The sequence below is a fragment of the Cnephaeus nilssonii genome (assembly GCF_951640355.1).
Source record: "Cnephaeus nilssonii genome assembly, chromosome: 10".
NCBI classification, from domain to species: Eukaryota; Metazoa; Chordata; class Mammalia; order Chiroptera; family Vespertilionidae; genus Cnephaeus; species Cnephaeus nilssonii.
In genome coordinates this window covers 39,054,790-39,069,736 of record NC_137081.1, presented here as the reverse complement: position 1 = coordinate 39,069,736, position 14,947 = coordinate 39,054,790, and positions in this window count along the sequence as shown.

The following is a 14,947-nucleotide window of genomic DNA, read 5'->3' as shown; positions in this document are numbered from 1 at the left end:
CTTCCTTATTAATTCTATGCATATATCAATGACAGTAATAACAGGTAGTGCTGGTGATCTTGAGATGTTTCCAAACAAATACATGATTAATCCCTCTGAGTTTGGTTTCAATTAAAAAATATATGCTCAGTTTTTGTACAGAAGCATGATAATATTTTGATTTTTTTTCCTGGTAAATCTGGACCATAGATCTGCCACCACAGAGTTCCTGAGATGTGTCCTCACAGTTAGTGTTTGGGGTGGCCATTTACAAAGAGACTTAATGCAGACATTTGCATTGATGCATGGGAAATCAAAATGCCTTATATCTAAAGGAAGAGGTAGGCTTCTAGTTCAGCTTTTAGAAGGTATCTAGCTGTGCTTCCTGTGTAGCTGCAGGTCCAGAATGTATTTCTCCCCCTGGGGGCAGACTATTGCAAAATGGGAGTCCTGGGATAGGAGATTCACTCTTGCCTAGTGTTTTTCCAAAGTTTACCAATCAAATAACTAATTCTTCCTGTCTAGTGGGAGACTGAAAGAGAGGGATAGAGGGATAGCAGGTCAAAGGATTAGAAGGATAGAGGGACAGGGAGAGGGAGGTTTGAGAGATTGGGAGAGGAAAATCCCTTCTCGACATTTCTGAACTGCAAAGGCAGTCATTCTTTCTTCACAATCAAAAGTAGGAACATCTGAAGAGGAAGAGATGGTCCCAACTTTAATAACTAACATTTGATGAGCATTAATTATATAAAAGGCACTGTGCTAAGATCTTTATATCTGTAGTCTTATTTAAAGCTCATAGTAATCCAATAAGATGCTTATTTTTTGTTTTAATTGTCTAGTATTACTTTTCCCTGTCTTCTGCTAATAATCCTTTCCTTGCTTAGGAGAATTGATGTTATGTAGTTCATACTGTTCCAGTAGAGCTTCCAAATAGGTACTCACTGGAGTAGACACGTGGTTCAAGCTGAGCCACTGTTAGTTCTTCCCTCCCCTCCAAGGCTTAGTGTATTATCCAAAGGGTGAACGTATGCTTCAAGTAGTTGGAATTGCAAGTCATGTCATCTACACACAAAGATAAATGTTTTCTTCTTTTTAATATTTATACATTATTTTAGAAATTAAAAAATTATAGGTAAGCTCAAAATAGGTGTTGATTTTGTAGAATCCTCTGAGAAATCACAGAGTTTTTCTTTAAAATTTTCAAATGATAAATTATGTTAAGAGTTTTCCTAATATTCTTAATTAGAATTTCATTCAGAGCCAGAAATGTAATAGATGCTGTTAGATGAAAAACATAGATAAATTCATGAAGGGCTGATAGGTAACCTGGTGGATGATTTACTATATGTGGAAGTTAGCAATGGCTATAAAAGCAGTCTATAAACCCATTCATGAGAACAGAAATGGTCTTCAAAATCTTGGTCATAGATTTTGCAATTGTAAAGAAGTTATGCTTTTATGTGAAGATTTAATGTTTCTTTATATTTTAAGCACTTTATTTGTTCTCATTTTAATCATTACTGTCATTGTTATCACAATTTAACGTGTTATGTTCCTGGAAACTTTTAATTCCTCTTTCTGATAATCTGTCCTTGATCTATTCTTTTACACCATTTCCCATCACATTACTCTTTACATGCAAACCATTAAAATTATACAAACACTAGGGGCCCGGTGCACGAAATTCGTGCACTGGGGAGTGGTCCCTCAGTCCAGCCTGCCCCCTCTCACATACTGGGAGCCCTCAGGGGATGTCCTACAGATGGCTTAAGCCCGCACCCCATTGGGAGTGGACCTAAGCCGAAGTCTGGCCTCCCTTTGCTTAAGGCAACTGGGCTGATAAGGGGAAGGTGCCAGCCCCATCACCCCTCTGCTGCAGCCACTGCCAGTCACCACAGCCGCCCAGGTATTTTCATCAACACAGACCCCAGTCCCTTCACCATGAAAAAATGACAACTTTCGTTAAGCATTTTCAAGATGTGTCTTTCATAGGATATGGCATTTATTTCTTTATTTTTCTTTTTATCCTCACCTGAGGATATCTTTCCATTGATATTTTCCCCTTCCCTCCAATCCCAAGCTCAGCCCCTTCCCAAGCCTAAAGCCTCCACCCCAGGCTTTAGGCTTGGGAAGGGGTTGGCCCCCGCCCCCCATCTCCAATTGTAAGCTTGGCCCCTTCCTAAGCCTAAAGCCTCCACTCCAGGCTTTAGGTTTGGGAAGGGGTCCTCCCCCACCCCCCAGAACCTCCAATCACAGGCTCGGCACCTCCCCAAGCTTCAAGCCTCTGCCCAGGTTTAGGCTTGGGAAGGGGTTCCCCCCAGGACCTCTCCAAGCGTAAAGCCTCTGCCCCAGGTTTAGGCTTGGGAAGGGGACCCCTGCCCCTCCGATGGCAGGCTCGGCCCCTTCCTAAACCTAAAGCCTCCGCCTGATGGCCGGCTGGGAGTGACCTGGGTGCGGAGGAGGTTCCCCGGACCCAGATATGTATGCAAATTAACCGCCATCTTGGTTGGGTTAATTTGCATACTCTGATTGGCTGTGGGCATAGCGAAGGTACGGTCAATTTACATCTTTCTCTATTATTAGGTAAGATAGTAGGCTTGGAGTTTTATTTGCCTTTAGCTCTTCCTTCTGCATTTTTCCTTTGATCCTTCAGCTTTGTTGAGATATAATTGACAAATAAATTGTGTAAATTTTTACAATATGATCCATCTACACTCTGAAGACCACTTCCCCACTGTAGTCTAGTTTTCAGTTAAGTTTCCAGATTTCATTTCAGCCAATTTACTAGGTACTTCTTATCCCCACAGAATTAACTGTAAATAAACATAAATTTTATATTGGAAGTAAAGTTATTTTAATGCAGTTTACATGGAGTCTTTTCTTTGAGATTTAAGGTGTAGATTAATAAGATAATCTTTTAATATACTGGCATTCCTGTGATCCTTGGCATGTGTCATCATTTTTATTTTATGGAGGTGGGAAAGGGGGATGAGTATTAGACACCCATTAATTTACCTTAAGTTATATGGACTTTGTCCTCATTTGAGTGAGAGAGACAAATATACCTGACTCTTCTGCTCCCAGGATCATCTTTCTTTTTGATTTATGTCTACTTGCGATATAATATTCCACACAGTGCCTTCAGAGGTTATTCATAGGTAAATGCCCAGTAGACAATCATGTATTTGATCTATGTAGATTATTCTTATACAACCTTATGGTATTTTATTAATCACAATATACTGGCATGTGATCCAAAATGTCAAAATATCATGCCTTATAAATTGAGAGCCTATATTGCACGAAATAATTGTGATGAATTACATTGGCTAATTTGATTTGTATTTTAACACAGCATTCACTGTGCCTGAGTGACCTAGAAGTTACATTTAGTAATTAGTTGGTGGGCCCCATTAAGAGGCTCTATTAAAATTGTGAGAAAATAAATAGAATGACAGTCTCTATACTTACAAACCCAGGTCTCTCTTCACAAAATTACATTGCTAGACTGTCAAAACATTCTCAGAAAAGAAAAAAAAATCTTTTGTGAACACATCTGTCCTCACATTCTTGTCAGTCAATACTTTCATTTCAAAGGGATAAATGCTTTCTGTAATCATTGCAATCTTTGCTCATATTAGATAACTTTATCCTGTCTTTTGAATAAGAAAACTATTGGCTTATCGAGTTCTCTATATACTAAGTGATACAATGTCTTGGAAAGCACCTCATTGATTTTTGTTGAGTGAGGTTGCTTGTTTAAACTTTGAAATATAAGATTATTGTTGAAGTTTAAGTGTTGAAATAGTCACTGTGAGGAAAGTTGAAGACAACTAAATAAAATTTTAAGCGAAATTCAGGATGAATTGATAGTTGCACAAGATATCAGTAATTCTGAGATAAATATAACAAACCATTTCTGTCCTGATTTTTTCCCTCAGCCATACTGAAAATAAATGTTTACAATATGATAGCATTGGTTTTTGTCCCAAAACAAATAGCTCTTTCCCCAAATAATAGAAACTTGAAGATAAAAACAAAACAAAATCTTAATTTTCGTAGAGCAGTTTTCTTTTTTAGTTATTATACTCCAACAGAATTAGATTTTTATGTAAAAATTTCAAAGAATTTTCCAGGTATAAAATATGTTAGGTAACTATAAAGCAATAAAGTAGTAAATGAAAAATAAGACAAAATGAATTGATATGTAAAATAGTTTATCATCAGTTATGCTAGCAGATGTCTTAAACAGAGTGTTTGAAGTAATACTATATGATTTAGCTGCAAGTATGTGTGGCCATAAATTCAAGTCTGAAGTTATCCTTCAGTCACATAAAATATTGAACACAGCATATCATTTTAAAATGATGTGTAGTGCACCATGTAGAGAACAAAATGACATTCTACGGTAATACTTTCTGACCCAGCTCTCTGACAAAGCCACAGTTTAACTGGTTTATTGACAGGGTAGATTATTATAGATTAGAGTGGTCCACAAAAGATGGCAGCTCCTGTTCTTTTGTAATAGTCCGACTGAGCTGTTCTTGACAACCTTTCATCCACGCAGCTCAGAACATTACTAATAGGTACTCTTATGCCTAAATATTTGTCTGATAACTTTTTATTTCCACGGGGTTTGGAATCTTAATTTGTATTCATCAGTTATTCCTATGAAACATTCTAGCATGTTCAAGTTGTTTAAAAATGAGTTGCCAAGGCCTGGGAAGTCTGATTAACCCCACCAGAGAAATTCCATTAGCCCACCTGCCCTCCAAAACTCAACTTTGTCTTGGCACAATTGATTCATATTTATGTCTTAAGTAAGGGGGAACACATCAGTTAGCCTTTTCAGAACCACTTGATTTTGGCAAGTTGCTTTACCTTCATTTGTTTCTGTGCTTACATAATTATTAAGATTATCACTGATTTTCATTCCACTTTACAGAAGGCTTGATCTAATACCTGCATCATTTTGCTTATTCAGAAAAGATCCATGTATATGAAATATAATTAAACACTTCTTTGTAATTGCGAACACTTTAAAGAAAGGGTTTCATTTCAGCTTCAGGGATACTATATTTTCTTAAAAACCCAAACCCTTTGAATTCTCTTCATATGGTTTCTGTGGAATATTTAGCAACTGAAATCTCCGTCATTTAAAGTGTCATGAACAACAGATGGTGTCACTAAAAAGACTAGTTTTATATTCGAGTCATTTAGCAATAAAGCAATACCCTTGAATTATATTCAAAGTAAATTAAGTGCTGGTGGGTACAGATCAGAAAGCCAGATGAACCAGAAGATAAGAATGGAAGATAATAAATATTTTTTACATTTAAATATTTTCATTGTTGTCTCAAATATTAAATCCTGGTCACAATTACAGTGGTGAAATTTTGCTATCTTTAAGTTCACCCCCTTGCCACACACTAAGACCTACACAAGAGTTTCCTGCAATGACTTCTTAAGGTAAGTGTGTCTTTAGGATCCTTGAGTGAATTACTCTTAACTCTGGACTTCATTGGCTTTCCTGGGTCTCCAGGCTTGCGGTCCACACTGCAAATTATGGACTTGCCAACCTCCATAATCATGTGAGCCAATACCTTATAATAATGATCTTTCTGTGTATATATATATACACATCCTATTGATTCTGTTTCTCTGAAGACCCCTGACTAATACAAATTGATTCTCAGTTTTATAGAGTCTATATGGATTAAGAAATGGAGATAGAGTGGGGAGTAGCAAAATTGTGGTGAGAAGATTGTGGCTTCACACTAGATTTGCAGCTAACCACCTGTGTGATTTTGGGGCATCTCAGTGAACTAGAAGCTTCTCCTGTATCAAAACGAGGGGATTTAATCATATAAACTCATATTCTTTCCAGTTTGAACATAGATGACTACATCCCTTGGCCTGAGAGAGGCCTATAGTTTCTCTGGTACTTCTTTCATTACTACTATGGTACTGAGGATTATGGGAAAATGTACACATGGGGGATATTTGTTGAATATAAAGGAATGAGTGTCTGTCATTAATGAATGAACATAAGATGGCAAGCCACGTTCATCTTACCCAACACTCAATCAAAATAAAAATAATCAGGTAATCCATTCACAAAACAAGTTCTTACTGCAAGCAATTTCTTGTCCATGTTAGATATTTTGTTTTAATACCATTGATGAAGTGTGTAATAATTTTACAAGAAAAAAAGACAAGACAATCAGTAAACCAACCTTCATGAAGGAGGTCTCCCAGGAATGGGAGGTGAGACTCCCTGTGGCATCAAAGAGAAAAAGATGTGGATATAATTGCTGCTGTATCAGTGCCTAAAGCATTCCTTGTTTCCTGTTACATGTTTTACTGATCAGTTTTGTTAAGCGATTTTTTTTTCTTTGCTTCATTTCCCACTTTCCTTTTGAATCTTGCTTTTAAAATTTCTATAATTAATTTTGCTTTGTTAACTATTCTTTTGTTCTCATTGTTTCTGGATATTCTTTTATAATGCAATGGAAATTAAGTTTTAGTTAGTTATGTATACTTTTAATCTATCGTCATCGTCACCAACACTATCATGCTCATTATCTTTACAGATGTGTATGGATTTGCTGTGTGCTACCTTTGTAGACACCAAGTAGTTTATAGAGAAGATGCAATTTATGAGAAACTGAAGAAGAAAATAGAGCAAATAAATGAAGGATTATATAAAAATAAAGTGGCTGTTTCAGTTAATAAAATAGTACATCCCTTTTTAATAGTCATGAAAGAGTTCATTACAAACAAATTTCAAACACTGACAATGCAGATCTAGAAGCCATTTCTACCTTTTAAGAATCACCATTAAATTGTCTCATCCTAGTGGCTGTAAACTGTGGTCCTTGGCCTAACGGATTCTAATTTGGTGGTCCAAACTGGGACAGTAAGTCTGTTCCAGTCCTTTTATAGTGTTTGGAGTATTTGCATGCCCCACCAGGTATGCAGATCTCTGTCCAGATTTACTGCTTATTCCTGTCAGGACCCATTTAGAGCCTCCCAGGGTTACCAGTAGTGGCCCCATGTGGGCTGCTTGTCGGATGTGTTCAGGGCCACCCTCACGCCCCCGGGGAAACTGTACAGTCATGTGTGATTACTCAATAGTGAGCTATGGGTCTTGAATCACCCCAAACATGCACCTCCATTCTGCAACATACAGAACAACAACAACAACAACAAAATGCTCCTAGGTTAGTCACTCTCCCAGTCCATTTAATAAAGGTTCTTCAGGAAGCCAATGATACTGATCACAAAATAAGACAACTTCTTCCCATTTTACTCCCTGGTTTTAATGTGTGTTTTTTTTGTCCCCCACAATCTTGACTACCTTTTTGGTAACCAGAAGTAATTGAAGTGCTATTTGTTTTTCCAGCATAATTTTTCACTTTAGTAATGGCTCTTAAGCTAGAGGCTATAGCTTAGACAGGGCAAAGTCTAAACTTCTTTACTTTGATTTCAGCCATTACAGGTAAAAATAGCCGAAGGATTGTATATTTGGCTTGTTTGCCATGACTTTGCCTTTTTTTCCCTGTGTGCTTGGGTCTGACATTTCTAAATTCCATAGGTAACTTCTGCTTCCAGTAACTGATGGCAGAGCAACTGCTGTCTCATATTACAGGTGACTTGGTAGCTGTCTAGGTATGTGTATCATTCCTTGCCCCATCATCCTTGTCTGAAATAATGCTTTCACCATGCTTTAGTGAGTCAGGGTCATTCTAGCCTTTATTCATATTAAAATAAACTCCCAGCAAATCAAAAAGGGAATTTCTTCAATCTATAAAATACCCAAACCTGCCCTGGCCAGGTGGCTTAGTTGGTTGGACATCATCCCATACACCAAGAGGCTGTGGGTCCCATTCCCAGTCAGGGCGCATATCTAGGTTGCAGGTTCAATACCCAGTTGGGGTGCACGCAGGAGGCAGCCAATCAATGTTCTTCTCTCACATCGATGTTCCTATCTCTCAAATAAATAAAAACAAAAACAAACAAAAAAATATCATATCCTCCAGTGAGGATTAAAAATAAGTAAATTAATTAAAAACCTGCTCTTCTGTCCCTTAGCTCTTATAATTAACTTCATACTTAATGGTCAACCACTGAATGCTTTTCCCCTAAGATCAAGAATAAAGTGAGAATGTTTACTCTGATACTTCTATTTCAGATTTATGTTTGTTTTTTTAAATAAATCTTTATTGTTCAGATTATTACAGGTGTTCCTCTTTTTTATTCCCCCATAGATCCCCTCCACCTGATTCTCCACCCCACCCCATGCCCTTACTCCCTGCCACTGTCTTCATCCATAGGTGTAAGATTTTTGTCCAATCTCTTCCTGCACCCCTCACATCCCCTTCCCCCTGAGAATTGTCAGTCCACTCCCTTTCTATGTCCCTGATTCTATTATATTCATCAGTCCATTCTGTTCATCAGATTTTTTATTCACTTGATTTTTAGATTCACTTGTTGGTAGGTATGTATTCGTTGTCATTTTGTTGTTCATAATTTTTATCTTTACCTTTTTCTTCTTCTTTCTCTTCTTAAAGAATACCCTTCAGCATTTCATATAATCCTGGTTTGGTGGTGATGAACTCCTTTAGCTTTTTCTTGTCTGTGAAGCACTTTATCTGACCTTCAATTCTGAATGATAGCTTTGCTGGGTAGAGTAATCTTGGTTGTAGGTTCTTGCTGTTCATCACTTTGAATATTTCTTGCCACACCCATCTGGCCTGCATAGTTTCTGTTGATAAATCAGCTGACAGTCGGATGGGTACTCCCTTGTAGGTAGCTAACTGTTTTTCTCTTGCTGCTTTCAATATTCTCTCTTTGTCTTTTGCCCTTGGCATTTTAATTATGATGTGTCTTGGTGTGGTCCTCTTTGGACTCCTCTTGTTTGGGGTTCTCTGCGCTTCCTGGACTTGTAAGTCTATTTCTTTCACCAGGTAGGGCAAGTTCTCTGTCATTATTTCTTCTAATAGATTTTCAATATTTTGCTCTCTCTCTTCTTCTGGCACCCCAATAATTCAGATGTTGGTACGCTTAAAGTTGTCCCAGAGGCTTCTTACACTATCTTCATATTTTTGGATTCTTTTTTCTTTTTGTTTTTCTGGTTGGGTGTTTTTTGTTTCCTCATATTTCAGATCTTTGGTTTGATTCTTGGGGTCCTTTGATCTACAGTTGAATTTCTGTATATTCTTTATTTCAGACAGTGTATGCTTAATTTCTGACTGGTCCTTTTCCATTTTTTTTTTTTTGGCATTCTCATTAAGGTCCTTGAAGGTCTCACTAAGCTCCTCAGAGGTCTCATCAAGTTTCTCAGAGGTTTTTAGAAGATTCTTGAGTAACCTTATAAATGTGGTTTTGAATTCTATGTCCAGTAGTTTGCTTTCCTCCATTTCTTTCATTCGTGACATGTTTCTTTGTCTCCGCATTTTGGCTGCTTCCCTGTGTTGATGGAGTGCTTTTCTGTGGTAGGTGACCAGTGGTTCAGCCTATCACCTGAGGTGGACACTCTTGGTGCACCCCTTTGTGGGCTGAGTGAAAAGTCTTGTTGTAGTTAAGCCTTGATTGCTGTTTGTACACTGGGAGGAATTGACCTCCAGGCCAATTGGCTGTGAGGACCTGCTGTGTCTATAATGGAAGAACTGCTGTGCTGGAGACATGCTTATGGGGCAGAACTTGCTTCAGTGGGGCTTTGGTGCTCACTGAGTCTGCCTCTTGAATGTGTCACTTATGGATGTGAGTAGTTGAAATCTGGTGTCGTCTCACACTGACCACTAGATACACTAGCTTCTGGACTCCAATGGGGTGCAGGTCAGCTACTGTCTGAGGCCACCCAGCGGGAGCTACAGTGAGTACTAGTTTTCTCCTCTTTGCTTGGGGTTTGGAGGTTTTGGAGCTGTCTGACCAGAGCTGCAGTTTGTTAGGTTAACCTGCAATAGGGCAGGCCATTTATTTGCAAAAGCCGCTGCATGGAGCTTGGGTGGGTTTGTAGATTATGCGGGGCAGGGTCTCAGGGAGTCACTAGGCTAGGGCGTGGCAAACAGCGATGGCTGCGAGTCAGCCATCTCTGCGTCTCCGCGTTTCCAAGTCCCCGCGCCTCGTGCCCCAGCGCAGTAAACAATGATTGCTGGGCACACCTTTGCAAGAAAGTCACCCTCACTTTCCAACCCGATGGCAGACATTCCAGATTCTCCCCGTAGGAGTTTGGGTCCCCAGCATCTCCCCAGAAACTGGAGTTCAGAGTAATCGGGAGCTTGTCTCCCTTCAGGTTGAAAAAAGCAGCGCACCCAGTCGCCCGCTGCCAGCCCAATTTGCGCGCCTTTGTACCTCAGCTTTTCAGCGCTTGTGCACATCTCAATGCTCTTTTCTCTTTCCTTCTAGTTGTAGAACTTCCACTCAGCCAGCTTTCCTGTGGTTCTGGGTGATAAACGTTTTGTCTTTTAGTTGTAGTTTTGAAATTGTTGTGCGAGGCAGCAGTTTAGGTGTTTACCTATGCTGCCATCTTGGTTTCCCCCCTATTTCAGATTTCTGATATCGTATTTTTTATTTCTAAAATTCCTTTGGTTCTTTTCTTTTTTTTTTATAGCTTCTAACTCATTGCTGAAATGCTTCATGTATGTTGTCCACATTTTCCCTTGGATCTGTTTGCATTTTTATCAGATATTTCAATGTCCCTATCTAATAATTCCAACCTCTGAGCCATCTCTTGGTCTTCATCTATTGATACTGTATGTCTTGACCACAGACCACATTTTCCACCTTCTTTGTGTGTATCATTGCATAGATGGCACATTTACAGAATTATGCTACACACTGAAGTTAATATTTACTTCATAAAACAGAAAGCCTTTTTTTGGTCACACTCCCACAGTGGCCTCTAAATTAATGTGGTCCTTTGTTGCTGTTGAGCTCATCTGTTATTTTATTTAGCTTTCATTTGACTCAGCTCAACACTAGCTTCAACAGCTTAGGTGGGATCAGGACTTTCCCTTCAATCATGTTCGGAGACTAAGCCACTAGCAAGAGTCTAGAAAATTTTTAGTACTTTATGGTGAGCCACCCGCTTTTCTAACTATGTGTCATCTTTCTCTTATTTATTTTCTTACTGCCAACTTTATGAGTTGCTGGAGAATTGCCAGGTGAAGAACTATGAGAAAGAGTTGTCACATGGGTGCAGATACACTCTGTGTCTGTTGTTCCTTTGAATTTTAGGGTGTAATTCCATATGGTGGTTAAAAGAATGTTGAAAGTTCCATTCATTCCTCCTTAAATCCATCTGTGGTACATTTGTCCTCATTCTTGTCACTATGCCTAGAATATAAGCAGCTGTGGCTCTTTTCTCCTATTAAGGGCTTTTCATTTCTTGAATTAATCCATTTAGGTTTCTTTGTATCCTCAGATTTCTGATTGGCTTAAAAATTATGGTTTTGTAGCTTATTTGGTTTGTTTTGGTTGTTAGGGTAAGAGGATGGACTCTTTCAACTTCCTACATTCTAACCAGACTTATTTTACTTATGCTTTGTTTTACTTTTTTACCAGGAGTTGAATACTTTGGTTATTAAGTTTTACTTCCTATTAAATAATGAAATCATTTAAAGCCATGGATTGGTATGTGAGTTAAATTTTGCCTCTACCCCGTAAGTTTTTATATGTAATGTTTTATTGCCATTAACTTCTAAATCTTGTTAATTGCAGTTTTAATATCAGTTCTCCCTAAGAGTACTGAGAATGTGGTATGCATGAGTGCATGCATGCGTGCATGTCTGTGTGCCTGTGCGTGTGCGTGTGTGTGTGTGTGTGTGTGTGTGCGCATGCGTGTGTTTAATTCCAGTTTTGTTACATTGTGATCAGAAAGCATAGAAAATACAATTGCTGCATTGGGGGAGTCCTGGAGTTCTCTTTATGACCTAACTGGGACTCTATATTTTTATAATTGCTTGGGTAAATAAGTGAAACACTATTTCTTAAATGCTCAACTATAAAAGATGAATATGAAAGATATGTATGTGACTTGGCCACAAATTTAACAGCTATTTGACTTCCATCTTTCCTGTTATTGGTGTCAGTTTTCCCCAAATCCAGCAGTCGGTTTCCTATAGTCTTAATTTTCAGCATTGTTAAGAATGTTCATCTTTTCCTTAATTTTCCTAGATATTTTCTTTGGAAGCCAAATGAGGCTGATTCATGCATTTCCAGCCAGGTGCCATCTTTCTGTATTTGCTTCCATTAAAATTTCTAATGGTGGTTGGCAAAATATAGGGAAGCAATTGGCTCTTTAAATTTAGATTTTATTTAGCTAATTTACTGAACTGTCTTACTAATTTAAATGAGTTTTCAATTGATTCTCTGTAATTATCTGATTATACAATTATGTCCTCTGGAAATAATGACAACTTGGTATTCAGTTTTCCAGATTTATTGTTTCTATATCATCTCTTCTGTCTTGTTTCACTGTTAAGTATGATTTGGCTATTGGTTCAAAATATACAACTGCTTTAGCAGTCACTGCACTGTTTTATAAAAGTTCACAAGATAGGAGAAACCAAGATGGCGGCATAGGTAAACACCTGAACTTGCTGCCTCGTACAACCACTTTAAAACTACAACTAAAAGACAAAACGGGTAGCATCCAGAACCATGGGAAGGCTGGCTGAGTGAAAATTCTACAACTAGAAGGAAAGAGAAAAGCACACTGAGACTCGCAGGAGGAGCGGAGGTGCAGAAGTGAAGTGCAGAGGTACAGAGGTGCGCGCACAGAAAGGGCTGGCGACTGAGTACACTGTTGTCGTTTTCAATCGGGAGGGAGACACAAGCTCTCGATTGCTCTGAACTCCAGTTCCGGGCAAGACTCTGGGGACCCAGAATTATACAGGGAGAAACTGGACTGCCTGGCATTGGGCGGAACTCGAGGGTGGCTTTCTCTCAGAGGTGCTTGCAGTAATCATTCTTCCTGCATGGTGCCGTGGGGCACAGAGACACAGGACCTCTTCCAGGCAGGGCTGACAGTCAGCCATTGCTTTTTGCTCCACCCTGGTGATTTCCTGAGTCCCTGCCCCACCCAATTTGTGTGCAGAGGCTTTTGCATATGAATGGCCTGGCCCTTTGCAATCTGAAACCTAAGGTACTGCAGCTGGGTCAAAGAGCCCCAGAGCCTGCAAAAGAAGACCCAAGGCTCGACAGCAGCTTGCATTGCTTCACAGCTGGGCCTCATCTGGGCACCTCCAAACCCCAAACAAAGATAAGGAATCTGAAGATCTCTCTGTAGCTCCTGCTGGGTGGCCTCTCTCCTTGGAGATCTAAGAGCCAATGTACCCAGTGGTCAGAGAGAGACCAGCCAGACTACAACTCTTCAGATCCATAAGAGACACACTCAGGGGTCAGACTCAATGAGTGCCAAAGCCCCACTGAAGAAAGTCTTGCCCCATAAGGGTGTCTCCAGCATGGAAGTTCTCCCATCGTAGACACAGCTGATCCTCACAGCCAATTGGCCTAGAGGTCAATTCCTCCCAGTGATACCAACAACAATCAAGGCTTAACTACAACAAGACTGTGCACACAGCCCACAAAGGGGTGCACCAAGAGTGTCCACCTCAGGTAATTAGGGAGGCTGAGCCACTGGGCCCTATAGGACACCTAGCACACAAAGCCACTCTATCAACACAGGGAAGCAGCCAAAATTCAGAGACAAAGAAACAGGTCACAAATGAAAGAAATGGAAAAAAGTAAACTATTGGATATAGAGTTCAAAACCATGGTTATAAGGTTACTCAAGAATCTTCTAGAAACCGCCGATAAATTTAGTGAGATCCTCGAGGATATGAAAAGGACCAACTAGAAATAAAGCATACACTGACTGAAATAAAGAATAATATACAGAGATCCAACAGGAGACTAGAGGATCCCAAGCATCAAGTAAAAAATTTGAAATACCAAGGAGCAAAAAACACCCAACCGGAAAAGCAAAAAGAAAAAAGAATCCAAAAATATGAAGATAGTGTAAGGCGCCTCTGAGACAACTTCAAACATACCAACATCAGAATTATGGGGTGCCAGAAGAAGAGAGAGAGCAAAATATTGAAAACCTATTTGAAGAAATAATGACAGAAAACTTCCCCTACCTGGTGAAAGAAATAGATTTACAAGTCCAGGAAGCACAGAGAACCCCAATCAAGAGGAATCCAAGGAGGACCACACCAAGACACATCATAATTAAAATGCCAAGGGCAAAAGACAAAGAGAGAATATTAAAAGCAGCAAGAGAAAAACAGTTAGTTACATACAAGGGAGTACCCATACAACTGTCAGCTGATTTCTCAACAGAAACTATGCAGGCCAGAAGGGAGTGGTAAGAAATATTCAAAGTGATGGATAGCAAGAACTAACAACCAAGATTTCTCTACCCAGCAAAGCTATCATTTAGAATTGAAGGTCAGATAAAGAGCTTCACAGATAAGAAAAAGCTAAAGGAATTCATCACCGCCAAACCAGTATTATATGAAATGCTGAAGGGTATTCTTTAAGAAGAGGAGGAAGAAGAAAAAGGTAAAGACAAAAACTATGAACAACAAAGTGACAACAAATACATATCTATCAACAAGTGAATCTAAAAATCAAGTGAATAAAAAGTCTGATGATCAGAATAAACTAGTGAATATAATAGGATCAGGGGCATAGAAAGGGAGTGGAATGACAATTCTCAGGGGAAAAGTGTATGTGGGTGTGTGAAGAGACTGGACAAAAATCATACACCTCTGGATGAGGACAGTGTGTTGGTGGGGTAAGGGCAGAGAGTGGGGTGGGAACCGGGTGGAGGGGACCTTTGGGGGAAAAAAAGAGGAACAACTGTAATAATCTGAACAATAAAAATTTATTAGTAAAAATGAATAAATAAATAAATAAAAAGTTCACAAGATAACCGCATAATGATCAGTTATTG